Consider the following 9540-nt stretch of genomic DNA (forward strand, 5'->3'; position numbering starts at 1 on the left):
AACAGAAAAGTCATTTTGCTGCAGTTGATTATTAATTATTATTATTATTTTATTATTAAGTTAGCAATTTCAAGAAACAGCACCATTAAGTTCCTGGTTTGGTGTTCATTAGCTACACTTAATGGATACACTGCATTTATTTCGGCACTGAGTGACAGACATAGACATGCTGAAGCCTACTTTGATAGATTTGCACACTTTTAATACCTAAGGAGGGAGCGTGTAATTTGAGCAACCAAAAGGGAGAAAAGAAACATTAAATAAATTACCATTTTTTTTCCTGAATTTAAGGTGAAAAGGTTGAATCATTGCCTGCAAGAAAACAAGTGTTCTTTCCTTACAGGTTTTATTTGGAGTGCATATTTTCCTTGTTTTAAGATATTGCCAGGAATGGGCTAAGTCCTGGCTTTTGTAGTCATAGACATGTTTAAGTGGTGGTTATGGAGAGCGTAGTTCTGCAGGAGTGGATGGAGGATCCCAGAAATATCCTGCACTCTCAGGGAGGCTACATGCAGAAAAAGTCTTGGGCGGTACATTCAGCAGCACTCTAGAGAGAGACAGAGAGAACTGAGTGAATAATTGACTTTTTGGTTTGGGGGGTGTAGCCTGTTTTATTTAAATTGAATGTAGTAATTTTGTATTAAACTACCATGGGTTCAGCTCCAGTTGCTAGAGTATTAAGCTCAACACAGTGAAAATCACCTATGATGCTTTTCTCAAATTTGGAGACCCCAGAAGCATATGAAGACCAAGGATAGAAACCACAGACACAATCAGAAGAACAAAGTCTTATCTGTAGTACAAGTTTTATGAAGGCAATAAGTAAGGTTACAATTACCCATGCAGATATAAATCCTACAAAAACTCATACAATGACTAAGACTGTAGTCATACTCACATCCTTAAAGAGATTGTTAGGGTCTGATAGATCTTTCAAAAGACAATCATCGATAGAGGAATGGTTCCTGCTGGGGTTTCCCCGAAGGATTGTCCTGTGGGATTGCCTCTTAGGCCTGGTCTACACTATGGGGTTAGGTCGAATTTAGCTGCATTAGGTCGATTTTAAAATGAATGCGTCCACACAGCCAATCCCGTTCCGTCGACTTAAAGGGCTCTTAAAATCGACTTCTGTACTCCTCCTCCGATGTGGGGATTAGCACTAAAATTGACCTTGCTGGGTCGAATTTGGGGTAGTGCAGACACAAATCGAAGGTACTGGCCTCTGGGAGCTATCCCAGAGTGCTCCAGTGTGACCGCTCTGGACAGCACTTTGAACTCCGATGCACTAGCCAGGTACACAGGAAAAGCTCCGGGAACTTTTGAATTTAATTTCCTGTTTGGTCAGCATGGCGAACTCAGCAGCACTCAGCAGCACAGGTAACCATGCAGTCCCCCAAGAAACATAGAGCGTAGAACGTTTCTACACTCCCCCTATCATCTCCGTCTAGGGTGACCAGATGTCCTGATTTTATAGGGACAGTCCCGATTTTGGGGGCTTTTTCTTAAACAGGCATCTATTACCCCCCACCTCCATCCTGATTTTTTAGACTGACTATCTGGTCACCCTGTCTCCGTCCCTGAGGTTATCGCAGATTAGAAGGTGAAGAAAACACACTCGCGATGACATGTTTTCCGAGCTCATGCGGTCCTCCTGCACTGATAGGGCACAGCTTAATGCATGGAAGCATTCAGTGGCAGAGGCCAGGAAAGAATTAAGTGAGCGCGAAGACTGGAGGCAGGACGCAATGTTGAGGAAAGCCAGCAAGAGCACAGACCCCTGTTGCATCCACTGTATAACCACCTATCCTCTTCCGCATGTTCCATAGCCTCCTCACCCAGACGCCCAAGAACGTGGGTGAGAGGCTCCGGGCACCCAGCCACTCCACTCGAGGGGATGGCCCAAGCAACAGAAGGCTGTCATTCAAACAGTTTGATTTTTAGTGTGGCTACAATAAGCAATGTGTCCGTGTCCTTCCCTCCTCCCCCACCTCACCCGGGCTACCTTGTCCGTTATCTCATTTTTTTAATTAATAAAGAAAGAATGCATGGTTTCAAAACAATAGTTACTTTATTTCGAAGGGGGAGGGTGGCTGGCTTACAGGGAATTAAAATCAACAAAGGGGGCGGGTTTGCATCAAGGAGAAATACACACAAGTGTCACACCATAGCCTGGCCAGTCATGAAACTGGTTTTCAAAGCCTCTCTGATGCTCAGCACGCCTTGCTGTGCTCTTCTAATCGCCCTGGTGTCTGGCTGCTCAAAATTGGACGCCAGGCGATTTGCCTCAACCTCCCACCCCACCATAAACATCTCCCCCTTACTCTCACAGATCTTATGGAGCACACAGCAAGCAACAATAACACTGGGAATGTTGGTTGCGCTGAGGTCTGACCTAGTCAGCAAACACCACCAGTGAGCTTTTAAAGTGCGTGACGGTGAGCTGAGTGGGCTCCGTGCTTGCCGTGGTATGGCATCTGCATGGGTAACCCAGGAAAAATGGTGCGAAACGATTGACAACTGTTGCTTTCATGGAGGGAGGGGCGACTGACAACATGTACCCAAAACCACCCGCGACAATGTTTTTGCTCCATCAGGCATTGGGAGCTTAACCCAGAATTCCAATGGGTGGTGAAGACTGCAGGAACTGTGCATCGCTCCCTAAGTCGATGCTAGCCATGGTAGTGAGGACGCACTCCGCCGACTTAATGCGCTTAGTGGGGACATACACAATCGACTGTATAAAATCGATTTCTAAAAATTGACTTCTATAAAATCAATTTAATTTCATAGTGTAGACATACCCTTAGGGTCTTCCCACTTTTACCCAACTAGGGAACCTCTTTTTTATTGTTGTTCTGACCAAACCTAATACTTTATGCATTTACATGAGGGTTTCAACCCTCTTTTCCTTATTTGCATTTCCATAACCCAGGAATATTTGGGTGCTCCATTTTTCATAAGTTGTTTCTCAGTTCCTCTTATTCTCTTTAGTGTCTATGCAGAACATGTATCCTGCAGTCAGGGTAGGACATTTCATGACGTTATAATCAGGTGTCTTGTGGTCTTGGATAATACACTGTGGTTTATTGCAATCTAGTTTTCTGCAACATCATCTATTGGCACATCTTTTACAGTAATCCTGTGACTATATTGACATAGGGTTATTCCTAGGTCATTCATTCATGTCAAGCTTTCTTACACCTATGGCCTAGTATGGTTAAGCTAAAATCTGACAGGCCTCAGTCTATAGGCCTTGCATTCCAGCCCTACTTTACTTTTATACTTAATACACACATCACACCTGAATACATGTCAAGCTTATACGTCTATAATCATACAGTTACATCTATTTAGCATACATTGATTATATATGAAATAGCATATGAATTGACCATAACACCAAATAACACAATGATAAATGGATGATAAAATGAACTAATTGGCTGCAGGGGCAAAACCAAAATATAATAATAAAAAAATTCATCTCAGTTCAGCCCCAAATGAATTTTTTTCTTCAGTTTTTCATTTTGTTTTGAGTCACTCAAAATATTCTGTTTAACACTAAATTATGTTTTTTCATTTAGTTTCTGATCTTTTGGGGGTGTTTTTCACCCTATTCTTATTTGGTTATTTTAAAATATTTTAGCTAAATTTCAAAATGCATTGTTTCAAAATGAAAAGTCAAAATGCTACATCTCAAAATGGTTGAAATTAAAAATTTGACTTTTTCATTTTTTTTTGTCAGCTGAAACTGTTTGCTGAATTTGTGAATAATTTTGATGCTCCCTTCCTCCCAAATGCATTTGTTGACCAGCAGTCCTTACAGATTCTTTTGAAACAAGTAGCATGGAATCATGGTTGTGTAAACCTTCTTATAGAAAGGCATGTTTCATAATATTAAATGTATTCCAGAGTGATGGCTGGACTCCTGCAGTAGTCAAAAATATAAGGTATATGAACCACAACAAAACAACCAAAATGTACTGTCCTTGCTGTGCAACTACATAGTATCAGTGTAAAGGGAACTAATTTAGTTATGGTTAATAGATGATGTACAGGTCTACTCAGTAGCTGATTCTGCCATTAATAATACATCCAGATTTTCCACTACATCCCACTAGTTTAAAAACATTTGGTGACAGCTAAAAAGCTATCGGTGAGCCAATAATGGTGAGCTGCCAGCAACACATTGGTAAAACAAACCAAGAAAAAAAAGTATGTGTGTATGAGTATGTGTGTTAGAGTTTGAGAGAGAGAAAGAGAGAGCGAGAAAGAGAGAACGAACAAGGCTTTATTATAATGGAAAGTTTTATACAAACTTTCAGCAAATCAAAAGAATTATCTGTCATGACCTCTGAAGTCTAAGGCGAAGTCAAGAATTTTAATTAAACACAGAGGTAAATCAAAAGACATCTAGTACAGCACTGATTTTATTCAAATGTCATTTAATCAGCCCTAGAAATGTTAGCTTCTTTGTGCAAAATGATGAAGCCTTTTCCTTTTTGTAATCTATGAGGGGAAAATAATCCCATCTTGTATGTATCCGTTTTGAAAGGTATGTTCAAGTGTTTCCAATAAATGTACTGACTCAGCAGAATTGCATATTATCTGAACAGCAATTGTAAACTAAGAGCCAATTAAAGGCATGAAATCAGTGGCCAGATATTTGTCTCCATTAAGTGTTTATTGAAACGTGTGGTTTGGGTAACAGGAACCAGCAAATGTGTTCATTCAAACTGTAACATTGAAAGCAGTGTGAAAAGTAAACTAGACCTGTTGAGTTAAATAGGTCAGATCTGCTGTATCACTTTGGGTTTATCGGTAAACTCCACTGGATTTTATTGGCAGCTTTCCTAGTTTTTCAATTAAGCTTTCTACAAGATCACATATACATATGACACACTGCCAGCTAGAAATGAGCCAGACCAGAGAAGTGACTCTTAAATATGGGAGAGAGATGGGGTACATTTCAGTTGGTGGAAGATACTATTTACCACAAACAGGCCAGACATGTTGTCCAGCGCAACAAGGCTGTTCCCTATGCGATGGTTCTTAATCCATGTATGCATTTTTTACTCAGGATAAGCAGGCTTCATCAACCTCAGTATTATCTTCCCTTTGGGGCTTGGGTAGCTCTGGAGGGGGTTTCCTTTCACTCTGCCTAAAATGCTGAGGCACTGAAGTTCAACATATACAACCTGACACTAACAATGTCTATGTCAAGGCCCTCTGACCCAAACACCACTAGGGGTTTTGGAAGCATACATCTGGAAATTTAAAGGGACGGATCATCACCTGATGTTAATTGATGAGGATCTGGCCCATAAAATATGACATGGAAAATACAGTATTCTGGTGCCTTTTTTCAGCACTACATTATTGTATCAAAAGTAAATATCTGTTTTGAATACCATAAACATAGGGTAGGTCTACACTTGCCTGCCGGGTCGATGCGTAGAGTTCGACTTCTCGGAGTTCGAACTATCGTGTCTAATCTAGACGCGATAGTTCGAACTCTGAACGTGCTCCCGTCGACTCTGGAACTCCACCACCGTGAACGGCGGTGGCGGAGTCGACGGGGGAGCCGCGGACTTCGATCCCGCGGTGTCTGGACGGGTGAGTAGTTCGAACTAAGGTAGTTCGAGTTCAGCTACACTATTCGCGTAGCTGAACTTGCGTACCTTAGTTCGACCCCCCCGTAGTGTAGACCAGGCCATAGTTTCTATATGGTCAAATGGGGATAGTGTAATTTATGTCTTATAAGTATTTTTTGTCCATTCTTCTCTGCTGTAGATCTTGACACAGATATTCATACCTTTGTAACCTCCATACTGGATTACTTCAATCTCCTGTAATGAGGTTAACCTCAAAGAATTTGTATTGCCAATGCTGCTTAAAAGTGTTTTCTTTGCCATGGTAGCTGTTGCACAGTGACAGAATGCACTGGCTTTGTTGTGGGTACTGCAGCAAGGCATAAGAATGGCCATACTGAGTCAGATCATGGTCCGTCTAGCCCAGTACCCTGTCTTCTGACAGTGGCCAATGCCAGGTGCTTCAGAGGGAATTAACAGAATAGGCAATCATTGAGTGATCCATCCCCTGTCATTCACTCCCAGCTTCTGGCAATCAGAGGCACAAATCAGCTAAATATACTGTAATTACATGAGCAATGTCTTTCCAAGGTACTTATATGGCCTCCATTACCATAATACATGACCATCGTACAATAGTTGTAAACATGCCACATGGAAAGCTGTGACTGAGAAGGCCGTGATGACAGTTCTGACTAACATGTTTGATTCATAGTGTCCTTGCATACCTGTTATATTTTAATATATATTTATATAAGATTAGAGCCACTTTAAACAGGTGAACACTGTAACTTTCTCCTTCCGGAGAGCCATATCCTACAATCCTTATTTATGATGCAAGTTCCAATTACTTCAATGGGATTACTCACATGAATAAGGACTTCTCATGTGAGTAAGCGATTTGTTTTATAGTCTTTCAAAGGTTAACTAGTGTGTTTAAATTTGCATTTAATGCTAAAATAATTTGTTCCCCCTAAGTCAAGTTAGTATAATAAAGTAATTTTAAAAAGCTCCAATCAAAAGAATAATAGATTGGCTACATCATAAGAAGCAGATTTTCAGTGCTATCTAAGGAATATGGATGCTGAGTTTCCACTAAAATTGGGAATTTGGGATCCAAATTGTCTAGGTGACTTTTGAAAATCCCACCCCTACTTTCTTCCAAGATCATGGAATATGTAGAACCTTCTAATGTAAATTGTTCTTGAGAGAGTTGCATTCATTATGAAAGACAGAATGTTGTAGTTTTGACTCAGTAGTCATCTAAAAATAGCTACCTTCTAGGGAATACAAGCCACTGGAGGGTAATGTTCTGATCAAGCTGCGGTTTAAAAAAATGTTCCTTAAATTTGAGATAAACATGGAATGATCTGTTCAAGATTTAAAATGACTTTTGAAACAGTCACAAACTGGCAACGGACAAATAAATAAATAAATGCACCAAAGATATACATTAATCACAGAGCTACGGGGCCTTGGTGATAAATCATATAGTGGGAGATCCTTTGATGGAATAGTTTTTAAAATCAACTTTTAATAATTTTTGAACTTCACAATAAAATTACATTTGCCAGTGCTTTGGTTGAATAAACCCAGTGGAAAACATGAAATATCCATTCAATCTAGTGACATGAAAAACAGACAGCCATCATCACATTTATAGCACAAAATTAGAATAGGCATCTCTCTTCTTTTCCAGCCAAGTAAAATATTTGGTTCCTTCAGATTTCTTAAGTAGCTGGAAAAAAACGGCCATATTTTTAAAGCTAAGTCTTCTCTGAGATCCACTAACAGGCACTCAGTGGGGCTCTGCGCAGGCACTGGGGTCTGCATTAGTGAATCCTGTTGTAGAATTAAGTTCATAGTTAGGGGAATTCATGTTATTTTCAAGCTCATCTCACTGTGGTCTGATTTCAAATTGAGATAATATCAGTCTAATTTATAAGAGGGTTGCCTTATATCAAGTTCCAGTGATTGTTTATAAGTAAGCAGCCTTTGATGCCTCATGATTGAATTACGGCGTCAGAGTTGTTTTGTCTGGAGTGACAGTTCAAAAATAGCAATTTGCTCACTTTTTGGAGCTAAAACATCATTAGAAATACCACATGTTCCGAAGCATTTGTAACAGAATACTATTCTGAGTGGAAAAAAAGCAAAACAAAACACTTCATGCTAACCAAGAGAAAATGGGCAGACCTGAGCATGGCCTTTCATTTCTATGTAGATATATATTTTTAGTGTGAAGTTATATAAGTTATATAAGTTATTTAAGGACAATTTTGCATAATCTCTTCCCTGTGTACTTCTCTATCAGTTCCTCCTGTTCCCCAAATAATTTCCTATGGATTCTCCCAATTATCTCTCTTTACAGATTCCTTTGTCTTTTTTAGCCATTCTTGGCTTTGCCTTCTTGTTCTCCTCATGGTCTGTCTTGTGTGGACTCTTGCACCTAAAAGATGCCCCATTGACTTCAGTGCCACTCTGTACTGGTGCAAGGATCTGCCCATGTGCAACCAATTGCAGGATTATAGCCCTATGTTTGGTGAAGCACCCCACCTATTTTTTCTGCAAATTGCCTACTATCTCCGCCACTAAGCCCCTCTTTAATGCTGACTTCTTTAATGAACCCTACTTATGCCAATCACCTCACCAGTGTTGTATATACACCCTTACTACTTCTTTAATGAATCCTACTTATGCCAATCACCTCACCAGTGTTGTATATACACCCTTACTCTTCTGATGGTTGTCATGTGTTTTGCTTTATCTGTGTTAGCTTGGAAACTCATTATGGAGCTTTCCTTCTTACGGGCATAGGAATTTCCATATCAAATCAAAAGAGTGGTCCATCTAGTCAGGTATCCTGTCTCAGACAGTGGCTGGTATCAGATGTTTCAAGAGAAAGTACAGGAAACCCAAAATAGATAATTGTATAGAGGTCATTTCTTCCTAACCCTCCATCAGTTGGCTTATGACTGAAACATTCACGTTTATATCCTGTGTCATTATTTTTATCCTATCTGATGGAACAGTAGATGTTCTCATTTCCACATAAATGTTTGATCCCTTTTTTAGTCATACTAAGCTTTTCGCCTCTGTGATCTCTCTTCATTAGAAGTCTTTCCATGTCTGTAATCGTATTAGTTTCCAGTTTCTTTCTACTATATACTTTTGAAGAAGGATGACCAGAGTAGAACATAGATTCCAGGTGAGAGAATATCACTAATTTATATAATGGCATTATAATATTCTTCATCAACTTCTTTCATATTTCCTAGTATTTTGTTTCCTTTTGTGATTGACCCTGCACGTTGGTCAGTCCACAATGACCAAAGAACAACCCAGGTCTTTTTCCTGAGTGGTGAAATTAATTTAGAACCAGAAATGTATGAAAAGTTTGTTTTTCCTTTTAAAAAATACAAATCAGTGAAATCCAGGCTCCTGGTTCGGATGGACATCTTGCCATTAATTTGAGTGAGGTCAAGACTTCACCCCATCTACACTTATTGCACTATGAAAAAGTTATTAAAATTAATATTGCAACAAAATTTTTAATAGTGAATTGGTCTCTTTTGAAGAAGTGATCAGGCACATATACAAATCTATTGATGGTGTAATCTCTCTCTACATATGCTTTGGGTATGCCTGTGCAGAGGGCCACCACAAGGATTTATGCATCACTTAAGTACCACTTCCTCCCTCAAACCAAAATGTAAGCAGTATTAAGGAGTGCATAGGCCTTGTGAAGAGAGAGAGAGGTGAATTTCACACTTCTTGAATAAGTGAATGTTTTTCATCTCCCTTTCTTGATGTGCTACAAGAATTTGGAATGGAGTGATTCATTTATTTGTTACAAAACACTAATCAAAGTTCCCCAGACTTGAGCACTAGTACACACATCTTTATTTTATAGGCTATTAAACTATAACACTGAGTTCTTTTGACCACA

General features: G+C 39.5%; 1 long non-coding RNA gene across 1 annotated transcript in view; it reads right to left on the minus strand.

Annotated features, from left to right (window-relative positions):
• Positions 1 to 360: 360 nt before the first annotated feature.
• Positions 361 to 9540, minus strand: part of LOC120400289 — a 35705-nt gene continuing 26525 nt past the window's right edge. The window contains exon 3 of the long non-coding RNA XR_005595684.1: positions 361 to 547. This is a non-coding gene — a long non-coding RNA (uncharacterized LOC120400289). The remainder of the gene's footprint in view (positions 548 to 9540) is intronic.

The sequence above is a fragment of the Mauremys reevesii genome, linkage group 3 (genome assembly GCF_016161935.1).
Source record: "Mauremys reevesii isolate NIE-2019 linkage group 3, ASM1616193v1, whole genome shotgun sequence".
In the NCBI taxonomy this organism is placed as follows: domain Eukaryota; kingdom Metazoa; phylum Chordata; order Testudines; family Geoemydidae; genus Mauremys; species Mauremys reevesii.